Source organism: Dipodomys merriami, unplaced genomic scaffold (assembly GCF_024711535.1).
Source record: "Dipodomys merriami isolate MVZ:Mamm:240054 unplaced genomic scaffold, mDipMer1.0.p SCAF_130, whole genome shotgun sequence".
Classification (NCBI taxonomy): domain Eukaryota; kingdom Metazoa; phylum Chordata; class Mammalia; order Rodentia; family Heteromyidae; genus Dipodomys; species Dipodomys merriami.
The window spans coordinates 675,908-691,447 of record NW_027202605.1 but is presented as its reverse complement, the minus strand read 5'-3'; positions in this window follow the sequence as shown (position 1 = coordinate 691,447).

Here is a 15,540-nt window from a genome sequence, read left to right as displayed (position 1 = left end):
TTGGCTTTCCAACTTTTGTCTGCCTCATTCTAAAATTTATACAGTAGACCATTTGTCATCCATACTGTCCCACAAATAGTTTGTCGTTTATGATTTATGACAGGTTTACGTTGCTTCTATTTGAATTTCTATATTTCCCAGGGGTTTTTCTGTTGCTTAATATTAGGGGAATAGATATTGCCCATTAACATTTAGTAAGCTATCTGTTTTCATCTTGAGATGACCAATATGAGGATGTAGAATTTTTATACAAGTTGTAAATGTTTGGCATGTACTTTGGTACATAGTGACTTCACAAAGGCCAGTGTTAAAACTGCTTCCATGTCAAAGTGAAGAAATCTTCCTACATATTGGTTTGTACTGGTGGAGAATAAAAGGGAAAATTGGTTCCAGGCACAGGTGTAGTTATTCTGGATATTAGAAAGTTTGGGCGCACTTGCAGGGCTGTGGTACAAACATTCCATGGCTGTTACATGCTGGAATCATGTATTTCTGTGGAAGAGTTATCTCAGTGTGCACAACTTAGAGTACAGCACTAGAAGTATTCTTTGACACAAAGTTGTGTCTCAATTAACTCTGGATAAGGGCAGAAATGGTTCACATTCCATTATTTGTAATGTTTGCTCATTATTTTTGCTACACATTTTATTTGTATTTAAATGTTTTAGGCAACCTACGAACAAATGTAAAAGTAAAGATGCAGTGAAAATGAACTGTTTGGTAATCATTATTACTACTTTCTCTACAACTTTCATGTAAATTAGTCTTTTGGTTTTGAAACACCTCAAAATAAATTGTACATTATTATAAACTTGTTCCTTACTCCCTTTTGGCAGCTAATGGGCTTTCACCAAGTTTAAAGTGCAAAGTTTATCACAATAGCAAAAATACTAATCTATCTAATGACCATCTCCTACAGAGCCAAGTTTTTCCTTTGGGAGGGGAAAATTGATTTGAAAAGTAATATGTTCCAGTTAAAATGTTGATATATAGCATTTTCTAACTTAGGAAGTCACAACGTTTTTGACCCATCATGACATTGGTTAGCATTAACTATAAATTCTGTTTTGGTTTTTGAGAATTTCTTGATTCTGTTTGCCTTCTGATTTTGGTCATTTTATTTGTCAGGTGCACAGGATTACCTTCCTTTTTTTTAGTCTTCTGTCTTGTCACCAACCATTCCTCCTTGGTGGCCATGTGCTTTGGAAAAGGTCACATGAATTTTCTGGCTCTACTTACTGTCAAAGATCCCTTGCTTTCTTTGCTTGCATCCCACAAACTATTAACCTCATCCTCTACTGCAGCACATCTCACCTTACTTGATGAGACTGTATATCTCCTATAAACTCTATCCCAAATGGTCTGCCATTGTTCGCCTTTAAATCTTCTCTAAGTAATGATGGGTCTGAGTTATACCAAATCTCACCCTACAGAGTATTTCCTCAGAATGTTACAGAAGACACCAAATAAAAGTGCCATTTTAAAAGACAGGTGGGGCTGAGAAGGTGGCTCAGTGATAGAGTGCTTGCCTCACAAGCATAAGGCCCTAGTTTCTATTCCTCAGCACCACATACACAGAAAAAGTGCGAAGTGGTGCTGTGGCTCAAGTGGTAGAGCACTCACCTCAAGCTGAAGAGCTGAGGGACAGCGCCCAGGCCCCACGACCAAGAAAAAAAAAGATATATTTTTTTCTTTCAGAATGTAAGATCCTCCAGAGCAGGGACAATATTTTCTGTATGTTCTATTGTGTCAGTACACTGTAAATGCTCAATAAATATTGATTATTGGAGGCAAAAAAAATCTGCTGTCATTGGAAATATCAACTATACCAATTACTATTCTTGAGTTTGATATAGTTCTAAAATAAAAACTGCCATTCTTTCAAAGACAAACAGACACATATGTGTATATAAACACACATACAATGCTTTGGAATAATCAGATTACATTTCATTAATATGAAATATTAAATCAGTGTTTTGTATAAATCAGTACAAACTCATCCAGTAAATTGAATCCATCCAGACTCCTTCATAACACCTGTAAACTTATCAGATCTTTTGCACAAGCATTAGTCCTCCTGAGTTAGCTGGTCAGGAGAAGCCACAACAGGACACAAGGTGTATTATCAGGGCCTTAAAAATAGGCCCACAAAAGAGGTGTGATCAGTTTTGAAAGAAGGGATGGATATCAGTAAGATTATTAAATTATTTGGGATTGAAAATCAAAGAAATGAAGATCTCTACAAAGAAGGGGACTAAAAAGAAAGGAAACACCTCTGAGGTCCAATCAGTCCAGTGTTCATGTACAAGTCTTCCAGGGGTGATGGGCCACAGTGTGATGCCCAGGGGCCCACATGCTTAACTGCTCAAGGCAGGATGAGATGAAGTCTGGGAGCCTGTATACAGGAAGGCTGAAGGTCAAGGTGATAGGAGGCAGAACCTTTATAAGAAGGGCCCTTTGTGTGTAATACTCGTTACTCAGGAGGCTGAGATCTGAGGATCAGGGTTCAAAGCCAGCCCAGGCAAAAAAAAAAATCTATAAAACTTTTTTTTTTTTTGCTAGTCCTATGGCTTGAACTCAGCATCTGGGAGCTATCCAGAGCTCTTTTGCTCAAAGGTAGCACTCTATGCCACAGCACCACTTCTAGATTTTTCTGTAAATAATTGGAGATAGGAAACTAACAGATTTTTCTTGCCCAGGCTGGCTTTGAACTGACATCCTTAGCTACCAGCCTCCTGAGAAGCTAGAATTAAAGGCCTGAGCAATTGACACCTAGCTCATACGAAACTCTTATCTCCAAGTAATCACCAAAAGGCCAGAAGTGGAGGTGTGGTTCAATTGGTAGAGTGCTAGCCTTGAGCATACATATTAAGGGACAGCACCCTGACTTGAGATCAAGCCCCAGGATCAACAGAAGGAATAGAAAAGAAATAATCTGAAAATCACAAGCCAGGAAGATGCAGGATATAGAGCAGAAGGAGTCTACTGTGTTTATGTAGCAGATAGACAAGGTGAGACCCAATGAGGCCAGAGGTCTGTGGAGCAGGTAAGACACTTGCCTAAGTGTCTCCTAGGATGGCAACATGCAGCATTTTGCATCTGTACCAGCAGGTGGCACTAAAACAACAAGGTTAGGCAGGCCTAGTTGGTTGGATCTAAGTAATGAGCAGGTGATTTTGTATATTTGTCAGGTGTTGGGGGTGGAATGGGGTGAACTGAGGCCCTTCAGGATTCCTTCATTCTTCCATTATCTTGCTCATCATTCCATTTTACAGATGAGGAAAGCTCTGACCTGATTTTTTAAATTAGTTATTTGCCTGATTTTTGCTAGCATTGGGGCTTTAACTCAGAGTCTGTCACTCTTACTTGGCTTTTCTTCTCAAGGCTGGCACTCTTCCCACTGGAGCCATATGTTCATATGTTTTGGGATTTTGCTGGTTCATTGGAGAAAAGAATCTCTCAAATATATCTGCTGGGGCTGGCTTTGAACTGAGATCTTCAGATCTCTGCCTCCCCGAATAGCTAGGATTACAGTCGTAAGCCATCAGTGAGTTGTTTTAGAGATGATTTTTTAAAGTAATATTTTTTTCTTTTTCTTTTTATTGTGAAAATACTGTACAGAGGGGTTACAATTACATGGGCAAGATAATGAGTACATTTCTTATAAGATAATATTTCTGTGTTCATCCATGGTGTGTGTGTGTGTTCCCTCGTGCACGCATACACACACACACACACACACACACACACACACACACACACACACACACGCACACACACAGAGAAGCAGGGACATTGTCCAAGCCCAGTCAAAGGACAGAGCAATGTTCACACCAACCATTTATTGTCCAGTGGTCTTAGATTTTGGGTGAGGGGAGGGAGTGTTCTGTTACTCCCTGCCTTTTGGGCTATTCCTATTCCTTCCTGGTGACTACTTTGTTTCTCATCACAGACTCCCAAAACTCTCCTAGGGAGAACATCCTTTCTACCAGAATGGGAGTTCAGGGCTGCCACCCCCAAGATCTCATGTCTTTCTTTCCAGCTGTAGGCTTTCTCATTATGGGAAGAACATGGGCTCACGAGCCAGGGATCATAAATTAGCCACCTTTACTGCCTTAACCTGAAACCTGCCACATCCCTAGATGGAGGCTGGACACACAGACTTCATTCCTTCATTCTGCAAGCCATTCCTTTGCCACACTGCACATGGCAGCATGCGTGATCTGGGAAGGGTCTCAGATCAGCTTCTCTGGACAAAAGCAGATAAATAGTAACAAACAGATATGGAAAAATAACATAGGAAGGATTCTGGAGGCGGAGAACTAAGGATCTTGGTTCAAAGACAACTTGGGTAGGAAAAGATCCTAGACTTACCTTCAAAGAACCAGCAAATATTCCAAAGTTGGGCTGTGTTTAAAGTGGCAGAGTTCCAGCCTTGATCAAAAAAGTTAAGGGATAGTGACTAGGTTCTGAGTTGAAGCCTCATTACCAACAATAGATAGATAGATAGATAGATAGATAGATAGATAGATAGATAGATAGATAGATAGATAGATAGATAGATAGAAAGATAGAAAGATAGATAGATAGATTTTCTGTGTACTGGTATTAGCTACTCAGGAGACTGGGAGTGAGGCAAGAATCATGGTGTGCAGCCAGACAGGAAAGTCCATAAGACACTTATCTCCAATTAACTATCAAAAAGCTGAAAGCAGAGCTGTGGCTCAAGAGATACAGAGATAACCTTGAGTAGAAAAGCTGAGGGACAATGTGCAGGTCCTAAGTTCAATTCCCAGGATGAGCGTGCACACATGCACGCATGCATACATACACACACGCGTGCATGCGTGCATACACACACACACACAGAGGAAGATACAGTAGTATGACCATGGGGTGTGGGGTATAGACGGGGTGGCTGACTGGGAGTCGTGTTTTGGGTGTGGTGCTGGGGACAGAACTGGAGGAAGGGTCTCCTACAGGCCTAAGAATGGGGACTTCAGTAACAGGAAGAGCCAGCATCCAAATCTAAGGGAGAACAGCAAACGGGGAGGAGACAGAACTCTCTACACAGTTCTAGATTGTTCTGCAAGGTCCTAGTGTGGTAGGCAGGTGAATGAATGTTCTCTTCATGGCCTTCATCACTCTGGCTGTTAGTGGACCCCCTTGGTGTGTATGCAGGTCCTTGGTGTGTATGTATGCAGGTCCTGGGGCTTGAATTCAGAGCCTGGACATTGACCTTGAGCTGTTTATGCTCAAGGCTAGCATGCTACCTTTTGAGGAACATCTGTGCTTCCAGCTTTTTAGTAATTAAAGGGAAATGAGTGTCTCATAGCTCATGCCTGTAATCCTAGCTACTCAGGGAGCTAAGATATGAGGATCATGGTTCAAAGCTAGCCCAAACAGGAAATTCCATGAGACTTTTATCTATAATTAACCAAACGAAAACTAGAAGTGTTGCTATGGCTCCAAGTGGTAGAGTGCTAGCCTTGAGCAAAAGAGTTCAGGAACACCTAGGTCCTGAGTTCAAGCCTCGGTACTGACTCCCTCCTACCCCCTGTAGTAACTCAAAAAAAGAAGTCTCACAAATTTTCATGCTCAGGTTGGCTTTGAACCATGATCTTCAGATTTCAGCCTCCTGAGTAGCTAAGATTACAGGTGTGAACCACCAGCATCTACCTCACTTGACTTTTCACTCAAGACAGCCCTCTACCACTTGAGACACAGCTTCACTTCCAGGTTGTTTTTGTTGTTTTTGAGTAACTGGACATAAGAGTCTGTTGGATTTTTCTTCCCAGGCTGACTTTAAACCATCATTCTCTGATCTCAGCCTCCTGAGTAGTGAGAATTACAGGTGTGAGTAACGAGCACCTGGCTAAAGCTCTCTTCTTGTCCATTTTTCAGTCCCGCCAACCTCCCTAGCTTCCTGCCCTGGCTTTTCACTCCCTTGCTATCATTGGTGTTGATTGTCACTCCCTCCTATTTTGAATGAATCACTCAGTCTCTGGTCCTAGGAATCTACTGCAATGCTATTATGATGACTAGGGCAAACATAAGGAAATAAGCCAGGGATAGACAGTATGGAATCTAAGCCTGCTACCTCTTACATCTGCCACAGTATGAGTGATCTTGGGGCTTCTGATAATGCCACTGCCCTCTTGGAGACCTCCAAGGAATTAGATGAATGCCTACTCACTGCAGACATGCCAAGTCCTGGGGTGCAGGGCACTAAGGCTCCTCCTGTACTCCACTGCCACCACTGGGACTGTGAGAGGTCACCTCCGTCTTCTGAGCCTTCATTTCCTCCATAGTTCACAGACATTGTCCTTAAACCCTTGCATTCCAATCCCTTCTCCTTTCTCCTGGATCTTTGCCAGAAGTCTCAGACTTATGATTTTTGGGCTTTGATTTTGGCTAAGCCGATCTGTCTGGTGCCAGCCTGGAAATCACACCATTATCATCATCCTTTCTTCATAGAGAAGAGAATGAATGGGGATTAAAGGTTTGTGATGATGAGATGGGAAAATGGAGACCCAGTCTTTGAATCAGTTTGTTAAAGAATATTAAAAACATGGAAGTGGCGCTGTAGTTCAAGCAGTAGAGCACTCGCCTTGAGCTGAAGAGTGCAAGGACAGTACCAGGCCCAGAGTTCAAGACCCACGACTGACAAAAAAAAAAAAAAAAAAAAAAAAGAATATTAAGAACAAGCCAGGCACTGGTTCCTGCCTGCCATTCAAGCAACTTAAAGAGGCTGAGATCTAAAGACCTTGGTTTGTAGTCAGCCTGGGCAAAAAAGCTTGTGAGATTCTTACCGACAATTAAGTTTTAAAAAGTCAGAAATGGGGGCTGAGAAGATGGCTTAGTGGTAAAGCGCTTGCCTTGCATGCCTGAGGCCCTGGGTTCGATTTCTCAGCACCACATAAGCAAAAAGAAAAAAGCCGGAAGTGGTGCTGTGGCTCCAGCAGTAGAGTGCTAGCCTTGAGCTGAAGAGCTGAGGGACAGCGCCCAGGCCCAGAGTTCAGGCCCCACAACCCGAACCAAAAAAAAAAAAAAAAAAAAAAAGTCAGAAATGGAAGTGTGGCTTAAGTGGTAAATACCAGACTTGAGCAGAAAAGCTAAGCAAGAGAGCAAGCCCTAGTATCAGAGTACTCGCACATGCATGCGCACACACACACACACACACACACACACACACACACACACACACACACACACACACACATACATACACACACAATAAAATGTGTTTTAAATACTGACCCATAAACCAGCACTTCTAGGTGAATCTATTCTTTTTTCAAAACCCTTGGCTAAGGCTTTGGCTTCATCAGCTTGAGGTCCCAGAATAAATAGCATCAACACTGAAGATCCCTAAAAAAGCCAAAGTAAGGACACCTGGTAGGAAATTTTGTATCCCACCAGGAAGGTTGAAGACACAGACCACAGTTTGTTAAAATAAATACTTAAATAAAAAGGGACGTGGATGTTGGTGGCTCATGCTCGTAATCCTAGCTACTTGTGGGGCAGAGATCTGAGGATCACTATTCAAAGCAAATCTGGGCAGAAATGTCTATGAGTTTCTTTCTTGCTTGCTTGCTTTCCTTTTTATTTTTTGCCAGTCTTGGGCCTTAAACTCTAGGCGTGGGCACTGTCCCTAAACTTTTGCTTAAGGATTGCGCTCTATCACTTGAGCCATATAGCCACATCTGGCTCTTTCTGTGATTGACTGGAGATAAGAATCTCCTGAACTTTCCTGCCTTTACTGGCTTTTAAACCCAGATTCTCAGATCTCTGCCTCCTGAGTAGCTAGGATTACAGGTGGGAGCCACCAGGATAGGCTTGTCTGAGACTCTTATCTCCAGTTACCCACCAAGAAAACTGAATGGGGAGGCTGTGGTTCAAGGGGTTGAGTGCTAGCATAAGCAATAAAACCTCAAGGACAGGACCCAAACCTTGAGTTCAAGGCACAGGACCACACAAAAATAATAAAGAGAGAAGTAGCAAGGGGACAGTGGGAGGAGAGATTTACCATTCATCAAATACAATAGTCTAGAAGCTGACAAGGTGCTGACCCAAGTCACAACCAATCATCTATTTGAGGAAGCACAGTGACAACCAAGTAAATAAACAAATATGTGAAGCAACCATAGCAAGATCAACAGTGCAGGTGAGAGGGCTTTAAAGGGGTCATTGTGAGTCAAGTGCTGGTGGCTCACACCTGTTATCCTAACTACTCAGGAGGCTGAGATTTGAGGATCCTGTTTCAAAGCCAGCCCAGGCACTAAAGTCCATGAGACTTTTATCTTCAATACACTACTTTAAAAAGCTGTGGCTCAAGTGGTAGAGCACTAGCCTTAAGCTCAAGGACAGGGCCCAGGCCCTGAGTTCAAGCCCCAGTCCTCAGACTTCAGCTTCCTGAGTAGATAGGATTACATATGTGAGCCACCACAGCCAGGCAACCTTTTACTATATATTATCTCATTTAATGCCCATGGCTGCCCCAATAGGAGGGCTCAGTCTGAAAGTATCAGTTCTCATTTACTTTCAGTCAATGATCAGGTCTGTTTTTCCACTGAAAGTAGTCTTGTCTCTGGGAGGAGGATAAAAATCCCTTGTTTGGTGCATCCTATATTACAAAAGTGATGAAAGGGGCTGGGAAGGTGGCTCGGTGGTAGAGTGCTTGCCTTGCATGCATGAGGCCCTGGGTTCGATTCCTCAGCACCACATAAACAAAAAGAAAAAAGCCGGAAGTGGTGCTCTGTTTCAAGTGGTAGAGCACTAGCCTTGAGCTGAAGAGCTGAGGGAGAGAGCCCAGGCCCAGAGTTCAGGCCCCATGACCAGAACCAAAAAAAAAAAAAAAGTGATGAAAGGGCATGAGATTAAATCTGGGTTCTTAAAGTATTGTGGGGAAGCCTGGCCTGGTGTGCAACTTTGATTAAAAAGTGACTCTGGGAAGATAAAAGGAAAACAAAACACACCTCAACTCCAATTTCCTTCAGAGTACTCTAGGAAGCTAGTTGAAGAGAGGTGAAGGGGAGAGAGACTAAATAATTTCCTTCCTTTTATGACTTTGACTGCTATACTTCCTTCAAGCAGTAATTACTGAATACAATAGCTACAATGTACCTAGCTGGGGAAGGTCCTCAGTTTACTTTCCCAAGGTGGAGAAGTATATGAGCTAAAATCTTCAGGTCTCAGCTTTACTTAGGCTGCTTGGCTCAGGGAAGAGGGGGACCTTTTCTGCAAATTCTTCTGTCCAGAAAGAGCTCTAGTTTATTCTCAATAAACAGTAGCAGGTGCTGCTAGAGATAAGGATGGTATAGAATAGATTGTGACCTAGGAGCTCACATCCTCTCGAGGGAGGCCCAAACTGAGACCTGCTCTGTGGAGAAATCAAAGAACTAGTGAGAAAATGAATATTTTAGGTCAGCAGGCAAGGGAAGGGGTTGCTGAGGTAGAACTTCTGCTCCTGTTCCTGAGAAAATGGAGAGAACTACACAAAGGTTTGTGTGTGTGTGTGTGTGTGTGTGTGTGTGTGTGTGTGTGTGTGTGTGTGTGTGTGTGTATGCATGCCAGGGGGCTTGAACTCCAGGTCTCATGCCCTTGCTTAGCTTTTCGTGCAAGGCAGATCCTCTACCACTTGAGCCAAACCTCCACTTTGAGGTGTTTTGCTAGTTTATTGGAGATAGGAGTCTGTCAGCTTTGTCTGCCCAGTCTGGCTTTTAACAAGTATCCTCAGATCTCAGCCTACTGAGTAGCTAGGGTTATAAGCAGAAGCCTTCAAGTATCCAGGTCCACACAAAGGTTTAGAGAAGAAATTTCTAGAAGTTTGCAAAGGCCCTGCCTGATTTGTTAACTTTTTGGGTATTTATTTAGTTAGGAAAACAGCAAGATCAGCCTAACTAGGAGAAAAGCAAAAGGTGTAAATCGGTCATATCATATGGACCTTGCAGGCTGTAAGGATTTGAAAGACCCCCTCCCCAACCAACCAGGCCCTGAGCCTCTTTGTAGGGGAACAGAGTTTTGTATCTAACCAAGCTATTTCTGTCTTCTGTAACATGCTTTGCTTTTCTATTACCCCACACTCCCCCTTTGATAACTAACCTCACCAGTTAATCAACAAGCCCACACCCTACTAACTAATCCCACCCCGCAGTCAGCCCCCTGGTGTGAGCGAAGGACAGGCGCTGACAAAGGTCACTTCCTCATACCAAGGGCGGGAGACACACAACTCGGGGCATGTACACAGAGGGACCCCCTCGAACAGTGATTGGCCAAAACACATGATTTGTTTTAAAAGGATTGGCTGCCTGCGTGCAGACCAGGTTGTAATACTTTAAATTTACTGGCTGAAAAAGCGCGGGCACTCCTGTAACGGACAGAGGGGTCCCATAAAAGGACCATCCCCGGGACTGCTCGGGGTTCCCAGCCACTGACCCGAACCTTGCGGATCTCGAGGTCACGTGCACCTGGGAACCTGGGCATGCCCAAATAAAACCCTCTTGCCTTTTGCATCTGGTGTCGTCTGACTGGTGCTTGGGGCAGGGAGGTCCTGATATGGGGGACACCCGAAGTCGGGGGTCTTTCATCTTGGGGGCTCGTCCGGGATCGCCCCCTGACCCACTCCAGCTCGGACCCACCAGGAGGTAAGCCGGCCTTTTTCTTTGTCTCTGTCTGTCTGGTGTTTGTCTCCGCGCAGCGTCTGTACTATTACGCGTAATAGCTCTGTATCTGGGCGGCTTGAGAAGGAGCTGACGAGCTCGGACTTCTCCCCCGCCACCCTGGGGGATGCCTCAGGGATTAGAGGGGCTCGATTTTTCGGAGCTCATGTCTGGAGGAAGGAGGGAACGTGGAATCTCTCTCCTTCCCGGGGAAAGGAGGGAACGTGGAATCTCTCTCCTTCCCGGGGATTTTGCTTCCCCGTCTGAAAATCTGCTTTCGGTTTGTGACCGGAGCCGCGCAGCGTTTGTCTTAACCTGTCCGTTTTTGGTTCTTTTTGTGTTCAGTGTTGGTTTAACTCTTGTTCTTTTTAACATGGGTCAGGCTGTTGTTACTCCTCTGTCTTTAACCCTAGACCACTGGAGAAGTAATCTCTCTCTTCCTGGCCCCGCCCTGGAGTCCTACTCCAGGGTGACCTGGAGGAAGGAGGGAACGTGGAATCTCTCTCCTTCTCGGGGGAAGGAGGGAACGTGGAATCTCTCTCCTTCTCGGGGAAAGGAGGGAACGTGGAATCTCTCTCCTTCTCGGGGAGTTTAGCCGTGGTCGGCCACTCCCATCTGAAGTTGCTTTTTCTGTTTGGCGCCTGTCTGTTTTTGTGTTTCTGTTTAGTGTTAATTGTTTCTGTTGTCTGTTTTGTTGTCCTTAAAGGGATGGGGCAGCAACTAACAACCCCCTTAAGTCTGACTATAGATCACTGGAAGTCACAGCCTGAGCCGAGATTGTCAGGTTTTGGGAACTTGCTTGTTTGTCAATTATGAAATTGCCACTGACCACCTGCGAGTGGCCCCAGTTAGATCTCAGCCTCAGGCCTTGGCTTAGGGGGTCTGAGCGTGGGGGAGAACCTGTCAGTCTGAGGGGACGGCCGCTAGGGACTTCTTTCCCTTGCCCCAAGATGACTGGGAATTCTCCTCTGCCTTGGAAGGCCCCTGGGTCAACGTCTGCAGGAATCTAATAGAAAAATTTCTCTGGAATGAGTAGAGGGGGTGTTGAGTCCCCTGGTAAGTGGTGAGATGTCGCCCCATTCACTGAGACCTGATTTTGTCTTTGTGACCACTTGTTTGTCTTGTTAACTTTAGTGTGTTTGTTTTATGTTTTCTGGGGTAGGAAAGTTCTGGGTGAGTGTGGCAGGCTCACCCAGCAGACTTTGGATTCAGCTTGCTGAGTGAGAACAGCACAGAGTTCCGGTAGGGATAAACTGGGGCCCATTAGTCCCCAACTCAGCCTTTGGTTCTTGTCTAGTTCTGTTTTAAAATTGGTACCAGTTTTAAATGTGGATCATTGGTTTTTGTGTGTATCTGTGTTTTTGTTATTTATCTATTTAAACATCTCTGAGGGAATAAAAGTTCCAACTGGGCTTGGTCACAGACCTGCTATGCCCACCCTCCCTGCGAGGCATGGAAGGTTACTGGGCTAGTTTGGTTCCCTTCAAGCCTCAGGCTGCACCTTCTCCCAGTGGAGGCTGCTGGAGGACAGGCGAGGGCGTAGAAGGCTGTGTGCCTGGTTTGGACTTTTCAGCTAGTTCTGTCTAAAATTGGGTAAAAATAAATAAATAAATAAATAAATCAGGCCAATTTTGTTTTAGGTGACTCCCTCCCCCAGCCCTCCTCCAACTCAGAAGAGATTCAAAAGCCTTGCTAACAAGCAAGCTCTGTGAAAATGAAGCCCAACAAAGGTACCTAGTTCTAAAAGAAATACTGTCTTAAATTTTTGTTTAAAAACTTTAGAAGGCGTACATACAACTGATTTTGATTTTTGCGCACTTTAAGATCTGTGTGAGTGTTTTTTGTGTGTCTGTGAACGTGTTCAAAGATGAAAATTGTCAGCATACTGTAACAATTGGGTGAGTTTAAATTTAAAATTCAAAAGATTATGAGGTTTGGACATTACCAAAAATTTTAAAGAATCTTCACATTGTTTTAAATGGCTTTTTAAAGATTCTTTAACTTGCAAATTAGAAAATCTGGTATTTTAAAAGCTAATATTTTAAAATGCATAAGTCTGTTTATACTGTAATCAAGTTATCTGGCTTAACAAAATGCATTGGCAGTTTGGCATTTAATTCCCTTGGCTAAAATTTGGGGAAAAATAATAAAAATTTAAATGTAAAAGTTAGTTTAACACTGTCAAAGATGTTACCTGTTCTGTCTGTCTAAAACTGTGTATTTCATTCGAGAACCAAGAGAAGAGACAGGGGGAAAAACTTAGAAGCCAACAGAAGACCTATCTTTAGGGGTTAGGGGTGAACAAGCAGAAGTGCAGTTCAGCTGGTCATGCATGGTGGGACAGGCCCTGGGAGGAGTCCACCCATGGTGAGGCAAGCTGGCACAAACGCAGTTCATCTAACCCTAAAGAGTCGGATTGGGTGTGTGCCTGCCTATTCCATAGGAGGGGCCAAGTGGCCCATCGTTGTTCTGTCTCTTTTCCCTGTGGATAGCCACTGAAAACATGATTAAAATGAGTGATGTGATGATCTGATTAGTATTGCTAAAACTTCCCCTTGGATGTGTTAACATTAAAATTAGGAAGGCCTTAAAAAGAGGGTTAAAAAGTTATTTGTATAATGTGACTTGCTTTTAATGTTTACAATTAGGATGTTTTTAAAAGTCATAAAGACGCTAAGTCTAACTTTTTGGTTCAGTTATGATGATTGTTATTTTCTCATTAAGGAAAAATTGTCATCTGAGTTTAAAAATCTTAATGTATGTCTGTTTTAAAACAAGAAGCCAAGAGGCAATGAGTGACACTTGGCCTCAAGATTTCAAGGGATCTTTTCAAAACGCAAATAATAACTAAAGTATAAAATATTAAAGGTGGTTAATAAGAGGTTTAAAAAAAATAGGGAATGGATTTTTGGATATAAAGTTTAAACGTAAAATTGTTCTTGACATTAGCCTCAATGTGCACAAAGGAAAAATTAGGATTACCAAAATAATTGCTATTCTAGTTTGCTCTTATAGGTTTTTCGAGTTTCCAGCAAAGTCCAGAGCAAAGCACAGAGGATTCCTACAGTTTGTCAGATGTAACTTTGACTCTTAATAAGTTTCAGGTAAGAGCATGCTTAAAAGCTACTTCTATGTTGACCACCTTGTTGCTTTCAATTGGAGTAAAGTGGCCTTTTATAAGACTCATTGATCTGCAAACTGGTTCAAAGCCAGCCCGGGCAGAAAAAGGTCCCTGTGAGACTGTCACCTCTACTCAGCCAGCAGAGTGCTGAAAGAGCAAGCAGAGATGCTTTGGGACTCACAGTGGCAGAATACTAGCCCTGGACTGAAGAGTTAAGGGACAGCATTCAAGCCCCGAGTCTGGGACTCAAAGTGGCAGAGTGCTAGCCTTGAACTGTAGAGCTGAGGGACAGTGCTCAGGCCCCGAGTTCAAGTCCAGCAACCAGCTAAGGAAAATGCCAATGAGGCATTTATCCAGTGTAGAGAAGACACTCCTGGGACAAAAACAATGGAGGAACATCCAGAGGCAGTAAGCCACTGCTTGGATGGCAGAAATGTCAGATCCTAGAGTCATTTGTGCGTGGCCCTTCAAAACTGATCAGAGCCGGGAGGTCATAGGAAGATAGTTTGGAAGCATGCCTAATGTTCATGACTACCTTGTAAGGGACAGGAACTTGCCAGTCCTCTGTGATAGTAAAAAAGCTAATGTTATAAAATATGGGGGGGTAGTTTAAATCTTAACCCCTTTATGTGCCAAAAGCTCTAATTGGCAGTAATATTGAGCTGACACCAGTTACATGAAATTCATCTTCTCAGGAAAAAGTTTGTAAACCTGAGAGTGTGTTTCTATTGATATCTGTCTAAAGGCCTGCAAAGGTAACTCAGGCATTGTGTTAGGGTCACTAGAGATCACATTCCTAAGTCATCCAGAAAGATGCTTTTACAAACCAGAGTGCTAAACAAGCTACACTGCTATAGCTGGAGAAAAGGTCTGTGCAGTTGTCAAAAGTTAAATATTGTTCTTAATGACATCTAACCCTGATGGCCTCTTTGTAAAATAGGCTAAGGTTATAGGCTCCTGGCTAGGTAAGATCAATGCCCCTAAAGTCAGCTTGAAGAAGTTACAGAAGATGGACCTTCGCCCTTCTACCCCCATTTTAAGATCAAGGGTCCAGAGTCAGTTTTGGAAAAATGAGGCAAAATAGATAAAATAATTTTTAAAAAAGGGCATAAAAAATAGTGTTAACTCTTGTAGGTGTGCAAGGTGTGGAGACTGCATTTGTCAGAGATGGTTACAAGACTAAGCCTTCTGTGTGTATTTACTAAAATATCTGGATAGTAAAAAGTTGTGATTTTGGTAAATTGTCCTGAGCTATTGTTTAAAAGATCTTAAAAACCAGCAGGATCAAAGCCTGCCAAGCCTATGCAATGTATCCTTAACCAGTCTGTGTAGGAATTTACAGCCGAGCATGAGGTGTGACAGTCCCTTGGAGCCACTGAGAGATCCTGCTGTTGCTGCTGCTGCTGCTGTTACGGTTGCTGCTGCTGCTGCATACCCTAATGGGTAAAGTTCAACGACGGCCTGACAGTCACTTGGAGGAACTCCTGCTTGATTCCATCACCTGAGTCTGCTTCCTGGTTGACTGCTGCTAAATCTAAGATCTTGTGGGACATTCTTTTGGGTGATATCCAGAAACCCTCTCTTCCCACAGTGGATATTGGGGACAAGGATATCACTGGCTTGCTTGTCTTAGGCACTTCAGTGCATAATGACTGGAAATCCACTCTATGGTCACAGCCTAGTTTGGCTCTGGTATGGTAATAACCTGAGTGTGTTATCAATGGAGGTAATACTCTTAGCCTTAAAATCTAGCAA